Source organism: Lontra canadensis, unplaced genomic scaffold (assembly GCF_010015895.1).
Source record: "Lontra canadensis isolate GAN:19392208 unplaced genomic scaffold, GSC_riverotter_1.0 scaffold34, whole genome shotgun sequence".
Taxonomy (NCBI): domain Eukaryota; kingdom Metazoa; phylum Chordata; class Mammalia; order Carnivora; family Mustelidae; genus Lontra; species Lontra canadensis.
The window spans coordinates 4,319,028-4,336,884 of NW_022631028.1; positions in this window are offsets into that span (position 1 = coordinate 4,319,028).

A 17,857-nucleotide genomic window follows, 5' to 3' on the forward strand; every position below is an offset into this window, starting at 1 on the left:
TGTTTGCCTACATTTATTCATTAACATTATCTAACTATTGCTCACATAACTAAGTAAATTAAGTGCTCAAATTATGGAGAAGTTGTTAAAAAGATATAAAGTGCCCCACATCACTCGGCATCAGGGAAATACAAATCAAAACCACAATGAGATACCACTTTTTTTAAGGAAATTGATTAAAAACTTATAATGTGATGTTTGGTGTAGTTATTTCATTTATTCTTTTATTTAAAAAATCTTTTGTATAGGGGCACCTGGGTGGCTCAGTGGGTTAAACCTCTGCCTTTGGCTCAGGTCATGACCCCAGTGCCCTGGGATCGAGCCCCGCGTCGGGCTCTCTGCTCAGCAGGGAGCCTGCTTCCCTTCCTCTCTCTCTGCCTGCCTCTCTGCCTACTTGTGATCGCTCTCTGTCAAATAAATAAATAAAATCTTAAAAAAAAAAATCTTTTGTAAAATGCTTGTCTCTATTAGGGGTACCTGGGTGGCTCAGTTGGTTAAGCATCTGTCTTCACCTCAGTTCATGAGGTCCTGGGATTGAGTCCAGAGTCAGGGCTCCCCCTGCTCAGCAGGGGGTCTGCCCCCCCACCCACTGCATCTGCTCTCTCTCTCTCAAATGAATAAATAAAATCTTTAAAAAAGTAGTTACTTAAAACGTCAAAATAGTAAAATAGATTTCATTTTGTGTGTTAAGATTTGGTTTCAGTGCCAAGATGGGATCAGGAGGGAGACAAACCACGAGAGACTCTTAATCTCACAAAACAAACTGGGGTTTACGGGGGGGTGTGTGTGGTTGGGTTATGGATATTGGGGAGGGTATGTGCTATGGTGAGTGCTGCGAAGTGTGTAAACCTGGCGATTCACAGACCTGTACCCCTAGGGCTAATAATACATTATACACTAATAAAAATAAATAAACAAAAAATTGTGGGAATATATTAAAAAAAAAAAAGATTTGGCTTCAGTGCTCATATTGTCTGCTGTTGGAAGGATGGTACTATTGCAACCTGAATGGCCTAACGAATAGTATTCATGTTGTAAAAATAATTGGCAAGACACAAAAGCTGATGCAAAATATATAATCTAATGTGATAGACATATACAGCCCAGCATAATTAATAAAGATGTATACAAAGCCACAAATGATTAATGTTGTATTTATAAGAAGTTCCACGATATGTAAAAACTGTCAAGCAAACATTATTTTGAAATTTGTACCTACATGATTTCAGCAGAGAGCACGAGATCAGGCATTAATGCTCTGTAATGTGTAAAAATACGGTATTCAGCACTTTTGATCAAGTGGGTTTGCATGTCCATTACAGTTTAAATAATATCTAAAAATGTATGAATGTTTGAATTAAACAATTGGGGGACACAGGAAGCATATTTTGAAAAATCTTTTAAGATATCTCAATAGTGGAGTCAGAGTTTTGGGACCTAGGGTTGGAAACAATTAGTAGAAGCCTAAAATCCTGAGCTTTCATGTTGGTTTATAAACCCCATAAATCTCTTAATCACTCCTAGGGCAAGCTTTCATCTAATTTTCCCGAGAGACAGTTATCAAAGCAATTCTCGGAGTTGAATTAGAGCACGCTGGAGTTCTTTGGAGGATAGGCTGCATAGAGTTCTCATAAATCAATATGTATCCCAGCCTTGCCTAATATAATAATTGTGTTAAATCCACCTTTTTAGAATGTTGTGCTATGACATTATCACAAAACATCACCACGAAAAGGTTGAATTTCTTTTCCAAAAAAATGTAAAGTTAAGCCTTCTTTAAGTAAACAATAGAGTACCTTTTATAAGGTTATCTCACAGTAGGTTTTTGTGGTGTGGCCTTTAATGTTACCTCTTATCTCTATAACTAAAGATATTTTATTTAAGGTGTCATGAACTGCAGTAACAATTGACAAAAGATACAACACCCTAACTTTTCTCAGCAGGATGGTAATCCAGTCGGAAATATGGAAAACCCTGTTGTGTATCCTTCACATTCCTGACTTGACTTAAAGAGGAAAATTACCAGAGTCCATAGTTACGGCCCTGTTAAAACTTCTACTTCGTGTGTCAGTTAGCATGCAATGAAACCCACTAAAAAATGTTTCATCTTCATAACTCAGTGTGTTTTTCCTGTTGTTCTATTTTAGGAGAATGATGAACTCTGGTTCCCATCTCCTCGTCAAACATAGGCAATGCAAAACTAGTCACTTTCTTCTAAAGCATCCATACTAATGATTCCAGTCATTCTTGGGTCTTGACTCTGAGTCACGTTTTCTTCATTATGATGATTTATCAAGCTGTGAATACTAGTATCACAGCTCTGACTTCTGCTACATAGGTGTGTGAGATGTATGCACACTCTCTTGTCTTCATACTTTGTCCTTATGTTGATCTTGAAGTACTTAGGAAAATATCTTTTTAAAAAATATTTTATTGTAGGCAAGAACATTTTACATGAGATCCACCCCTTAACAAAAATTTTTTAAAAGATTTTATTTATTTATTTGAGAGAGAGAGAGCCCAAGTGGGGTGAGGGACAGCAGGAGATGCAGACTCCCCACTGAGCAGGGAGCCCGACACGGGGCTGGATTGAAGGACTCCATCCGTGATTGTGACCGGAGTCGAAGGCAGACGCTTAACTGGCTCAGCCACCCAGGTGCCCCGAATTTTTAAGGGGTCAATACATTATTATTGAGTATAGGCACAGTGTTGTATTATTTATGCCACTGTATTTTAGTGGCCTTGTGAGGCTCCTGACCAGGCATAGTGAGTAATACCACAGAAAGAGGAAAAGAACTTCAGGAAGGTGGCTGATGGGACTCACTGGGGAGGAGCAGGGATGATGCACTACTATGTTACAGAGTTGAATCCAGCTAAAGGATTCTCCGGACAACCAGATTCAGCAGGCAAGGTTAGCCTTCTTTCTCAGATGTATTTTAGCTGGACAGAAAATGCTTATACAATATCTGTTAAATAAATCCATCGACCTGCCCAGATATGGGAAAAAGTTGTGTTAGCAGATTCTCAGGGCTGTAAGAACTCCATTTGCCAGCAAGGCGTAATGAAAAGGCTCTGCTATAAAGTTAATCCCTGTTTACTGCTGACCTAGTGAAGGATTGGAAGAGGGTCTAATCCAAGTGAGAAAAAGCTGAATAATTACTTTTTCTTGTTTTTAGGATGTATTTCCATATTTGAATGTGTTCTTCATTCGGGAAATGTGCACTGCTTACAAAAATAGTAAAGCCACACTAAACTGAGGTAAATAGTAATTAAACTAAGACTATTTGGCTCAAAAGACAATAAATTTATGCTTCTCATTCTTTCTGTGATCCGTTCTTCCAGGGTCAGTGCAGCACCCCAGTGACTGAAGCCACGTGGCAGCCTTGAAAGAGCTGATTTACTTTTTTGCACTGACCAGCCCCCACCTTATCTATTATGTAGGAGAAATGAAGTCTTTTGCCATATATTCCAGCTTTCAGAAAAATAAATTATTTGCATACATCGGAAAGCTCTTATACAAGTAGAGTGGATGATACTGCCGATAACATTTTGAAGGGATAAGTTAGCATGATTCATCAGGTATTATCTCCAAAGGTAAGGTGCCTAATCTGTGCCCCATTTATCTATCCCATCTTTCACATGTAATATGGAGCTCTAATAATTTTATCCATTCTTTCTTCCTCATTTTGCTTTATACAACATAAATTATTTTCCAGGTAGATCAAAGACCTAAGTATGAAAAGCAAAACTTTTAAAATTGTTTTTAGGGCACATGGGTGGCTCAGTGCATTGGGTCTCCGCCTTTGGCTTAGGTTGTGATCTCAGGGTCCTGAGATCAAGGCCCGTATCGGGCTCTCTGCTCAGTGGGGAGCCTGCTCTTCCATCTCTCTCTGCCTGCGTCTCTGCCTACTTGTGATCTCTGTCAAATAAATAAATAAAAATCTTTAAAATAAATAAAATCACAAATGAAAGAGGAGTGCTCATAACCAATACCACAGAAATGCACATAATTATAAAAGAATGTTATGAAAAATTACATGCCAACAAACTTGGAAATCTGGAAGAAATGGATAAATTCCTGAAACATACAAACTACTAAAATTGAAACAGGAAGAAATAGAACATTTGAACAGACCAATAACCAGCAAAGAAAACTGAACCAAAAAAAAAAAAAAGTAAAATTGTTTTTAGAAGTTAGGAGAGTATTTTTATGATATTGATGCCTAAAGAGCCAGATTATAAGAGAAAAGGTTGGTAGATTTGACTACATGAAAAATAACAACTTGTATATAAAAAACAACTACAAAGTAGTTAAAAGACAATGGCACATGGGGAGAAGATATTTGCAAGATTTGAACAGAGGAAGTGTCACTATTCAGAACCTATATACAATTCCTACAAAACAGTAAGAGGATAACATAATAGAGGAGAAATAGATATGAATAGATAAATCTCTGACGTGAAAACCCAATAAACATGTGAAAAGATGCTCAACTTCACTAGGAATTTGGAGAATACAAATTAAAACTACAATGACGAGGGGTGCCTGTGTGGCTCAGTGGGTTAAGCCTCTGCCTTCGGCTCAGGTCATGATCTCAGGGTCCAGGGATGGAGTCCCGCATTGGGGCTCTCTGTTCAGCATGGAGCCTGCTTCCTCCTCTCTCTGCCTGCCTCTCTGCCTACTTGTGATCTCTGTCTGTCAGATAAATAAATAAAATCTTAAAAAAAAAAAAAGAAAAAAACAAAACAAAACAAAAAAAACCCCCAAAACTACAATGACGACATTTCAGGCTCTAAAAGTTAATAGTTGATTCATACCAGGTGTTAGCCAGCATAAGGAGAAAGAGGAAACTTTCATCAATGCCTTGCAGAAGTGGAAATTAATACAACCACTTGGGAAAGTAAATTTGGTAATAATTAGTGAAGTTGAAGATAAGCATTTCCATACCTTAACCCTTGGGCATGCACATAAGGAACACAGGAGGGTAGACATTACAATAATGAAAACAACTAAGGGAGTGGACACATTAGTGATAGAATTCTACATGGCAGCTAAAATGAATGCATTGGCCTTATATGTATCAAAATATAATGTTGGGTGAAAAGCAAGTTTTGTTTAACAGAATTATTAAAATCATCGGAAAAGTACACAGAATAATATGGTATATATTCAGGTGTCTATGACCCAGAATGGATAGATGTTAACTTTTGTCATGCTTGCTTCAGCAATTATTTTTATTTTTTTAAAAGATTTTATTTGTTTGAGGGAGAAAGAAAGAAAAGAGAATGAGAGAGAGAGAGCACGAGAGCGGGGAGAGAGGGTGGGAGAAGCAGACTCCTTGCAAAGCAGGGAGTTCCATTCAGGGACTCCAGGATCATGACTTGAGCCGAAGGCAGATGCTTAACCAATTGAGCCACCCAGGCACCACACTTCAGCAATTATTTTTAAAGAAATAAAATATTACACATAAGTTATACAGATAAGTTATACGAAGTTATACTTCGTCTGGATCTTGCCCTTTCCATGTTTTTCTCTCCAGAGGCAACCTCTTTCCTAAGGATGGTTTGTAACTTTCCTGTTTATATCTGTTTATATTTGGTACATTAACTGTATCTAAATATTTTATGTAGATGGTATTATATTTAATAATTTCATAACTAACAAAATGGTAGCTATTCATCTTAAAGATATATTGATAATGAGTTCAGAGCCATAAATTCACAAAACTTAAAAAACCCATTTCCCAAAATAACTATTAATAAAAGAAGATATTTTAAAAATTAAATAACTGACTTTAAAGTAATAAAAGTGAAATATTACATAATAGGACTATGGAATGTGGTCGGTATGTTCCTTAGACAAAAACTGGTTGTCTTTGATGCATTTAACTAAGAACTTAGAACTACTATTTTAAAACCTGACGCAAGTAGCTGGAGGGAATAATAAAGATGACTGTAGAAAATATGATTTAAAAACTCATACTTTATAAAAATTAAGAAAATGAGCAAATTTCTAAAAAAAATATCTAAGAACATAAGAAGAAAACCTAGTAAGTGAAATTCTGAAGAAAAAAGTAATCACAGAGAAAACAGAACTAAACATGAACAGAGAATACTACACAAATTGGTATAATGTATTTGAAAACATTATAACGGGAATAAATTTTCTGAAAAAAATTATAAAATCTTGATTCAAGAAGAAATAAGAAAGCTGAATAAAACATAAGTAAGGGAGAAATTAAGGAAGTTATCATAGGCTCTTGCTCCAAATAATATTATAAATGAATTCCTTAAGATTAAAATAGCAGATAATTCTTGTGCATTATAAACTATCTTGGACCACAGAGAAATATGGAAAACTGCCAGGTCATTTTCCAAAGTCAACAATCTTGAAACCCACATGTGTCAAAGATAGCACTAAGTTTATTCTATAGATCTGTCTCACTTATGGCATAAGCAGCATTAAAAAGTAACAATAGAATTAACTAATATATTAAAATAATTCATCATAAGATATCAGTGTATTAACTCATCAATAGAGCAAATAGGAAAAACCATGGGGGAGTCTCTTTAGATTTAAATGGGCATTTTAATTAAATTTAATGCTCAGTGTCTGTTTAAATATCTCTTTAAAACTGATATTCAAACTAATAAATCAAAAAATTTATATCTCAAATCTGTATCCAATGTCATACATAAGGATGAAATGCTAGAAGAATTTGTGTTAAATCAGAAAGAAAACCAGAATTCTATATTTAGCATTGTTCTTGAAATTCTAGAAGAGCCAAAAAAAAAAAAAAAAAGAAAACAACAACAACAACAAAAAGTTGTATATGTGGGGTAGAATAGAAGAAATGATCATTATTATTTGCAGGTGATGCATTTTTATTAAAAAAAAACAACAGAATCAAGAAAATCTCTTAAAGCTGTTAAGAGTATAATAGCAATTGGAGATACATACATCTCCAATTATATATGTCTAATCTTTCTATAGAATATGTATATATTTACATATAAAATATGTATACTTTAACATATGATATACACATATACATATGTATGTACATATATAATATATATCTTAGTAGCTCTTCAACACATCAACCAAAAAGTATAATTGAAAAAGAAAAAGATATAGTATTACATACACATATACGCACATCTCCCTCTCATTAAGAACAAAAACATTGGGTGCCTGGGTGGCTCAGTGGGTTAAGCCACTGCCTTCGGCTCGGGTCATGATCTTGGGGTCCTGGGATTGAGTCCCACATCGGGGGGTCTCTTCTCGGCAGGGAGCCTGCTTCCTTCTCTCTCTCTCTCTGCCTCTCTGCCTACTTGTGATCTCTCTCTGTCAAATAAGTAAATAAAACCTTAAAAAAAAGAGAACAAAAACATTACCTTGTGATAAACGGCGATATTAATAAAATATATGGGGAAAATACCCTACTGGTTTAAAGAATCAACTAATATGCCCTAAGAAAGACCAAACAGGGGCGCCTGGGTGGCTCAGGGGGTTAAAGCCTCTGCCTTCAGCTCAGGTCATGATCCCAGGATCCTGGGATTGAGCCCCGGGTCCAGCTCTCTGCTCAGCAGGGAGCCTGCTTCCCCCGCTCTCTCTGCCTGCTTCTCTTCCTACTTGTGATCTCTGTCTGTCAAATAAATAAATAAAATCTTAAAAAAAAAAGAGCAAACATCTTACATTTTTATAGAGGAGGAATAAGTATTGGAAAGATAATTATTATCCCCAAATTAATATATTAATACAATCAATTTTCTCACTTGACAAAATGATTCTGAAACTGATCTTGAAGATTAAATGAGTGAACCTCCAACCAATGCCCAAGGCATGGTAAACACTTAAGCTAGTGGCTTTCCTAACATGGTGATCCAATATTAGAGTTACTGATCAAGCCTCAGTCCTGCCTGGACCTGACTAAAAACAACTGAAAGCACATTTTCTCTGGGCAGACTTGTTCCTGAGAGGGCAAGAGAAAAAGCGGTTATGCCTAATATCCCATCAGCAATAGACCAGAACGTTCACCTATGGTTATGCCATTCAGAGAATATGATTTAGCACTGAAAGTGAATTAAATACAGCCATATTCATCAAAGATAAACCTCAAAGTCATAGTGGTAGGAAAAGAAGTAACTCACAGTGGAATCCAAGCAGTATGCTTACATTTAGATAAAGCTCAGAACAGACAATGCTAAACAACACAGTGTTTAGAGATACACACATAGAAACTTTTAAAGCAGGGGAATGATTATCACAAAAGCCAGAACGGTGGCTATCTCTGTGAGCAGACAGGCTGTATTAATGGTCACATACAGGGGCCCTCTCAGACACTGGCAAGTTCACCATCTTGAGTGATCTGTACATATGCATTTTTTAAAAAAAGATTTTATTTATCTATTTGAGAGAGAGAGAGAGAGAGCAAGCAGGGGGAGCAGCAGGCAGAGGGAGAGGAAGAAGCAGGCTCCCCGCTGAGCAGGGAGCCTGATGCGGGGCTCCATCCCAGGACTCTGGGATCAAGACCTGAGCTGAAGGCAGACGCTTCATTGACAGAGCCACCCAGGTTTCCCAGATATGCATTTTCTATATTCTTTAGTATGTATGATATGTTTCAAATTGGGGGGGGGGAGTGAGAAATGATATGAAAAATAAGAATTAGAAAAAAATGGAGAAATGATATGAAAAATAAGAATTAGAAAAGAATTAGAATAAAATTTAGAATTAGATAAATAAATAAATTAGATAAATAAATAAAATTAGAATAAGTATTAGAAAATGAAAAAATGACATGAAAAATAAGAATTAGAATTAGAAAAATAAGACTCATTCTCTCTGTAATACTTGCATCTTAGTTTCCCTAAACAAGGCATCAAATTAATTATACTTTCATCTCTCTCTTTTGTAAAGATATAAATTGGCTCCTTTCTATCTTTGCCACATTTTTTTAAACTTAAAAATATTAATTACAAATGCACAGGGAGTTGCAAAGCGAACACAAAAAGGTTCAAGTATCTTTTACCTGTTTTTCCTCGATGGTTATGTCTTACAGAATTATAGCACACTTTTAAATCAGTAACTTGACATTGTATGTATAGGTCTGTCATTGTATTCCAGGTCTAGATTTGTGTAACCATCACTATAATCAACGTACATAACAATTCCATCGCCACAAAGATTTCCCTCATGGCGTATCTTTCCAGTCGCACCCAACCCCAACTGCCCATTATCCTTAATCCCTGGCAATCGCTACTCCTCTTTCCAGCTCTGTAATTATGTCATTTTGAGAATGTTATGTAGAGGGAATAATATAGCACAAGATTGGCTTTATTTACTGGGCATAATGTCCTTGATCCGTACAAATTGTTGAGTGTATCAATAGTTTGTTCCCTTTTCTTGCCTAGTAGGATTCTGTAGTATTCATCCGACATAGTTTAACCATTCATTTACCGAGGAGCACTTTGATTATTTCCAGGTTTGGGCTTTTACAAATAAAAGTGCTGTGAACAATCCTGTACAGGTTTCTGGGTGGACATAGGTTTTAGTTTGTCTGGGATAAATACCCAGAAGCATAACTGCTTGGGTCATATGGTAAATGTATGATTTGTTTTTTTAAGACACTGCCAAATAATTTTCAAGAGAGGCTGTATCGTTTACATTTCTACTAGCAATTAATGGGAGGTCCATTTCTTGCGCGTCTTCACCTTTATTGTCGTTACTCTTCAAATTTTGTCTGTTCTCATAGGGACAGACGAAGAGCTCACTGTGGTTTTAATCTGCATGTCTCTAATGGCTAGTTGTGTTATTTTCCTATGGGCACTATAACAAATTATCCCAAACTTACCACCTTAAAAGGTCGAATTTATCCTCTTACGACTCGGGAGGGAGGTCAGAGGTCTCAAATGGGTCTGCAGGGCTTTGTTATTTCTGGAGGCTCTAGAGGAGAGTCTGTTTCCTTCCTTTCTCCAACCTCTAGAGACTGCCTATATTCCTTGGCTCTGGTCCTTTTTGGTCCTTTTCTCTGTCTTTGTATTGTATCAGAGCATCTTGCTCACCTCTGGTCCTGCCTCCTCCTTCCCTGTGATTACATCAGGCCCACCTGCATAACACAGGGCAATCCTATCTCAAGATCCTTAACAACTTAATCACATCTGCAATGTTCCTTTTGGATATCAGGTAACATATTCCCAGGTCCTGAAGGTCGGATGATGGGCATTATTCTGTCTACCAGAGCTCACGACATTAAGCATCTTCTCGTGTGTTCATTTGCCTTCCATATATCCTCTGTGGGGCTCTCTTTTGTCATTTTTTAAGATTGTTTGGGTTTTGTTTTATTTTACTGTTGAGTCACGAGAGTTCTTGGTATATTTTAGAGCTTTGTCATATTCAAACAAGATCTTTGTCAGATATCTTTACACCTGTAGCTTGTCTTTTCTTCTTCTTAACAGGGTCTTTCACGGAGCAAAGGTCTTAAATTTAACTTCAAGGGAGCCCAATTTACTGATTATTTTTCTTTAGGAATCATGCTTTTGGTGTAGTGTCTAAGAGGTCTTGTCTACCTCTAGATCATGAAGATTTTCTCTTATATGAAAAATCTTCTATACTCCATGATCTGTTTTGCCTTTTATAGAAGGTATAAGGTTTTGATCACAGCTTTTTGCTAACACTTTGTTTCTTTGCTGAAACTTTCCATTATTTCATCTCTTTCAAGTGTGTTTGTAATTACTCAGAAACATATACATGATGGCTACTTTAAAATCTTTATCTGATAATTCTAACATCTGTGTCATGTTGGTGTTGGTGTATGTTGATTGTCTTTTTTTGTTCAAGTTGAGATTTATTAGGTCTTTTGTATAACAAGTGTTTTTGATTAAGTCATTCTGCCATTACTTGGGTTTGAGGTCTTTAGCTGGTCTGCCTTTTTCTCTCTACCTTTCAGACTCTTCTACTATCTACTTTATGTATTATGTCCAGGGGTTTTAGATATGCCTGGCAGGAGGAACCAAGACAACACTGTCTATCTTTACAGAAGTAGAAGTCTCTACAAATTACTTTTGTTGGCATTTTGGTTATTGAGCACAATTATGTCACAATATTTGAATTAAAAATTTCTTTCCGTTAGATGCTATTGCCAAAATTTTAGTATATATATTTGGTTGTATGTCAGTGGTTACTGTAGATGACTGTAATGATTTTGAAATTTATCCCCCAAATCATAGGATATATATCTGGATCAAAGGAGTTTTAGATATTAATAATTAGTTAATGCAACCTCTAATATCTTTCTTAGATAGTCCTAAGAGTTTTCAAAGTCAGTTGATTTGGAAAAAGTTAAGCATTCTTGCACTTTATGTGAATCTCACCCATATATATCTGACTGGGCTTGTCATATTTGGTTGTATAGACTGCGTACTGCACAACTCCAGGGTGTGAAGTACATTCACAATGCTTTTTATTGTAAATAGGATACAGGAAAGGAAAAATTATCCGAGCGCCTGGCTTCTAGTTCACCGTCACCTTTTACAGTCTTCATTAATCTTAAATATTCTTATTTGGTTTACCAGAGCAGAATGACTTGTTCAGAGTTACCCAGCAATCCTCAGGTGCAAAGTTAATTGGATTCTAAATCTCCTATCCTCTCTCTTCCTTCCGTACATAAACACATTGCTTAAAAAGTACCACTGGGAGACCAAGACTTTTTAACGGCTGCATGGATATAGACAAAAGGAAGTGAGGGAGGGGATTTACAGCTGACAGCAAGCTGATATTTCCATTAGGATTTCTTTCCATTTTAAATTCTAGGTTGGAGGCTCACATAGGTCTGGCTTGGTTTAGGAGCAAGGAGCTCCCAGCCTCATTTCTAGACGCTTGATATATCCCCATGGGTCAGAGATTCCCTGAGGGAAGGGATAACTCTTTACTCCTACCCTGCCTGAGGGAGGAGAAGGAAATGCTGTGAGAGACAGCAGTGCAAGGAGGGCTAAATGGTTTTCTCTTTTCTCCTGCTCAAATGGTAGATAAGCATGAATATAATTCTTTCATTTTACCTTTGTGTGTATGTGGGGGGCAATAATAAAAAGAGCAAAGCATGGGGATAGCATCATTTGTATTTTAAAGCTGGAAGCATAAGCATCTGTGAAAAAGACTTTACATTTTCACCTTAAAATACAAAAGTATCCTAAGAAGGAGAAATAGGTGAATAAATATGGTATCTTTGATTTATTTTTGCTAACATTACAACCACAAACAATACTAAAAGTTCAACTAAATGGAAGTATCAACACATTCCTAAGCAACTGACTTTATAATGTAAAAGATAAATTTTTAGGAGTATCTCTAAACATTCTTGGAAGAATCAAGTATTTCTTGGCTGTTAAAAAAACATTCATTTAAAAAGAATATGACAAATGGATTATAAATTAGTTTTAATTACTAACACCTGGAGACCCCAAACATACAAATGGTATCTATGTATAATTAACTAAAATCCATGAGAACATTTTAAAGTAGTTTTTATAAATCATATCTTTCTGGCATTAGCTTTAAGTCATGAAATCTTACTTTATCTCAAGCTAAAAATTCTGATAATGTGTCAGGTTCTCTGGGTCTCAAGACTGTAAAATGGATCCTTGCCTGCTTTAGCCATTTAATAATGTAAAATCAGGTAGGAATTTGTAGAGTGTTTTATTTTTTTTTTTTAAGATTTTATTTATGTATTTATTTATTTGACAGAAAAAGAGCTGGGGGTAAGGAACCCAAACAGGGGACATGGGAGAGGGAGAAGCGGTCTTGCTGCTAAGCAGAGAGCCTGATGTGGGGCTTGATCTCAGGACCCTGGGATCATGACCTGAGCTGAAGGCAGATGCTTCACCGACTGAGCCACCCAGGCGCCCCTGGAAAGTGTTTTAAAGGAATATGTCAGTGGTTACCAAGGTTGTCAGTTTATGCTATCAATTTAAATGTTAAGATTAAGGCCAAAAACTAGCATGTACTAGAAAGCCTTGCACAATCTGGACCCTCTAGCCTACACTGCCAACATCAACCCCATGGCTCGATCTCTCTGACTTGGTTGTACTGCATGGCCAGAGCACGGAACTCTTTCCTCTCCTAGAGCAGAAACAGCTGTATGTAGATGGAATGAACAATTCCAGGAACTGGCCTCAGAGACATCCTGCAGTGAGAATAATTTCAAAAAACTTAAAAAAGAAGGTCATCTCCTAATTGCATTGCAATGACAAAGTCCGGTGACACTGGCCTTTCTGCTTCCCTGTAACTAATTGACTTTACAGCTATTGCTGAAAGGGGAGTTGATCCTCTTAGGCAGAATTCTCCTTAATTGTTGGGTAACAGGGATTCTATAAGGGTCCTTTAGACTAAAGGCAAAGAAAGCAAGGTCAGTGCTATAGGCAATGGGGCAGATGACACCAAATTACCAAGTGGAAAAACACATGACTCCTTTGCTATTAATAATTTCTTAGACTTTACATCTTCAATACGGCACTTTGCTAATTTTCTTGATGGGAGAGGCAAAGACCATTCTCTTTCCTTTCTGATTTGGTTTGTTAGGGCTCCTGTAATAAATACCACAGACTGGGTGGCTTAAAGGACAGAGATTAATTTTTTCTCCATTCTGGAGACTAGAATTCTGAGCAAGATACTTGTTTTTTTTTTTTTTTTTTGTTTCTTCTGAACCTTTCTCCTTGTATAGAAGATGGTCTTTCCTTGTGTCTTCTTCATGTGAACCTTCCTCCTGTGTCTGTGTCCTGTCTTGTCACCTAAGGACACTGGTCATACTGGATTAGGACTTACTCTAATGACCTCTTTTCATTTAATTACCTCTTTAAAGGCCCTGTCCTCAAATACAGTCAGTATCTGAGGTACTAGGAGTTTGGATTTCAGTGTATGAATTCTGGGGGCAACACAATTCAATCCATAACACCTTTCAAACCTATTTCTGATAGTTCAGTTAGGCCATTGCAGTGAACCATTCATAACATTCCTTGGACCTGAATACTGGCAAAATGTCTTGGTCAGCCTTTGATTCTATATGACAGCAGTATGAAAAATCTGTATACTGTGGTCACATAGATTAGTGTAACTTTTCCAGAACCCATACTCATTCAGCAGTGTTATTGTGTTTTTGTTATAATGGCTTTATTGAGATATAATACCTGTGCCAAAAAAATTCACATTTAAAGTGTACAATTCAGTGACTTTTAGCATAGTCACAGAATTGTGCAACCTAATTCCAGAACATTTTCATCCCCCGACCCTACAAAAAAAACAAAACAAAACAAAACAAAACTCATGCTCTTTAGTAATCTCTCCCCTTTCCTTTTTCCTCCAGCCTTTTGTAACCACCAACTTTTTTTTCTGTCTCTACAGTTGTCTATTTCATATAAATGAAATCATAGAAGATGTATGTGACTGTTTCCTTTCACTTAGCATAATGTTTTCAAGGTTCACGCATTTTGTAGCCTGTAACAGTGTGTCATTCCTTTTTGTTGCCAAATAATATTCTACTGTATGGATGTATGACATTTTGTTTGGATGTATCATATTTTGTTTATTCATTTACCAGGTGGAGGACATTTGTATTGTTTTCACTTTTTGCCTCTTATGAATAATGCTGCTGCAAATATTCATGAACAAGTTCTTGTGTGGACATAAGTTTTCAGTCATCCTGGGTATAAGCTGAAGAGTAGAATTACAAGGTCATATGGTAACTCTATGTTTAACATTTTGAGGAACTGCCAAACTATTTTCCAAAGGGACTGCACCATTGGACATTCCCACTGGCAAGAAATAAGGTTTCCAAAACCTTCACATTCTTGCCAACACTTGTTATAGCCCATCCTTTTTATTTTAGACATTGTGCTGTGTTTGACAGCATACACTATATGATTTCTATTCTTTTACATTTGTTAAGGTGTGTTTTATGGCTCAGAATGTGGTCTATCTTGGTGAAGTTTCAAAGTGAGCTTGAGGAAAATGTGTGATCTGCTGTTGGTGAATGATTTTGTCTATAGAGGTCCATTGTATTCAGTTGATTGAGGGTGCTTTTGAATTCAACTATGTCCTTATGGATTTTTTGCCTGCTGAATCAGTCCATTTCTGATACAGGGGTGTTGAATTCTTCAACTAATTCGTGGATTCATTTATTTCTCCTTGCAGTTGTATCAGTTTTCACCTGAAATTTTGATTTTCTGTTGTTGGGCACAGGCACATTAAGGATTATGATGTCTTCCTGGATAACTGACCACTTTATCATTACAAAATGCCCCTCTCTATCCCTGATAACTTTCTTAACTTTGAAGTCACCTCTGTATACATTTATACCTTTTCTTTTAATCTATTATGTGTCTTTATATTTCATGTATCTTACTTGTAGATACATTAGAGTTGTTCTTATGTTTTGGTACACTCTAACAATCGCTCTCTCATTTGGTGTATTTAGACCACTGACACTAAAATGATTACTGATATAACTGGATTAATGGCTACCATATTTGTTACTATTTTCTGCCCTTGTTCCTTATTTCCAGTTTTGTCTTCCTTTCTTTTTCTACCTTTTTTAGTTTTAAGTAGGCATTTTATATGTTCCATTTGTCTTTACTTAGTGTATCTATTGGACTTGTATTTTAATTTTTTTTACTAGTTGTCCTAGAATTGTAATATACATTTGCAACTAAGCCAAGTCCATATAACACTACACTACTTCACGGATAATCCAAGGACCTTATAATAACAAAGTATTTCTAATTCCTCCCTCACCTCCCCTGTATCTCTAACCCCCTGTTTTTCATCTAACCTATGCATAAGTTATAACCATCGAGTACATTGCAGGTATTATTATTTTGGGCAAACTCTCATTTGTTAGATAAACTAAGAATAGTAAAAACAAAATTTTAATTTCACCTCCATTTATTTCTTCTCTAAAGCCATTTTTTAAATGTAGATTGGAGTTCCTGATAGATTACTTTTTGTTTGTTTTTTTCCTCTCTGCAGAACCTCTTTTAGGCATTTCTTGCAAGGCAGTTCTACTGGCTACAAATGTCCTCAAGTTTTGTTTGAGAAAATCTTTATTTCTTTTTCACTTTTGAATGATAATTTCACAGGATATAGAATTTTAGGTTGGCTTTTTTTCTCTCAACACTTTAAATATTTCTTAAAAAAATGTTTTTGTCTTTATTCCCTCAGACTCCAAACACTTATTTATTTCCTTTTTGATAGATTTTTTAATTTAAATTTTAGGTAGTCAACATAGAATGCAAGGTTGGTTTCCGGAGTAGAATTTAGGGATTCATCAATTACATACAACAGCCAGGGCTCATCACAAGTGTCCTCTTTAAAGCCCATCACCCATCTAGCCCATCCCCCACCCACCTCCCTCCATCAACCCTCAGTTTGTTCTCTATCGTTAAGAGTCTCTCTCTTTTTTATTTTTTAAATATTTTTTTGTTTGTTTGTTTGACAGACAGAGATCACAAGTAGGCAGAGAGGTAGGCAGAGAGAGAGGGAAGCAGGCTCCCTGCTGAGCAGAGAGCCCGAAGCGGGGCTCGATCCCAGGACCAGGCCTGGGATCATGACCTGAGCTGAAGGCAGAAGCTTTAACCCACTGAGCCACCCAGGTGCCCCCGTTAAGAGTCTCTTATGGCTTCTTTCCCTCTCTACTTTTTTTTCTTTTCCCCCTTCCCATATGTTCATCTGTTTTCTTTTTTAAAAATTTCACATGAGTGAGATCATATGGTATTTGTCTTTCTCTTAATGACTTATTTCACTTAGCATAATACACTCTAGCTCCATCCACGTCATTGCAAATGGCAAGATTTCATTCTTTTTGATGGCTGAATAATATTCAATTATATATATTTATACACACACACCACCTCTTCTTTATCCATTCATCAGTCAGTAGACATTTGGGCTCTCTCCATAGTTTGGTTATTGTTGATAATGCTGCTATAAACATTGGGGTGCATGTATCCCTTTGAATCTGTATTTTTGTATGCTTTGAGTAAACATCTCATAGTGCAATTGCCAGATTGTAAGGATGTTCTATTTTAACATTTCGAAGAACCTCCATATTGTTCTCCAGAGTGGCTGCACCAGTTTTCATTCCCACTAACAGTGCAAGAGGGTTTCCTTTTCTCCCCATCCTTGCCAAAACCTGTTGTTTCTTATGTTGTTAATTTTAGCCATAACGACAGGTATGAGATGGTATCTCATTGTAGTTTTGATTTGTATTTCCCTGATGATGAGTGATGTTGAGCATCTTTTCATGTGTCTGTTACCTTCTGGATGCCTTTGAAAAAGTGTCTTCTGCCCATTTCTTAACTGGATTATTTGGTTTTTCAGTGTTGAGTTTGTTAAGTTCTTTGTAGATTTTGGATAGTAACTCTTTATCAAATATGTCATTTGCAAGTACCTTCTCCATTCATAGGCTGCCTCTTAGTTTTGTTGATTGTTTACTTTGCTGTGTAGAAGCTTTTTATCTTGATGAAGTCCAAAAGTTCATTTTTGCTTTTGTTTCCCTTGCCTGTGGTGATGCATCTAAGTAAGAAGTGGCTGCAGCTGAGATCAAAGAGGTTCTCCCTGTGTTCTCCTCTAGAATTTTGATGGTTTCCTGTCTCACATTTAAGTCTTTCATCCATTTAAATTTATTTTTGTGTGTGTTATAAGAAAGTGATCCAGTTTCATTCTTCTGCATGTGGCTGTCCAGTTTCCCAACATCATTTGTTGGAGAGAATGTTTTATGCATTGGACATTCTTTCCTGCTTCGTTGAAGATCAGTTGACCACATAGTTGTGGGTCCATTTATGGGTTATCTATTCTGTTCTGTCAGTC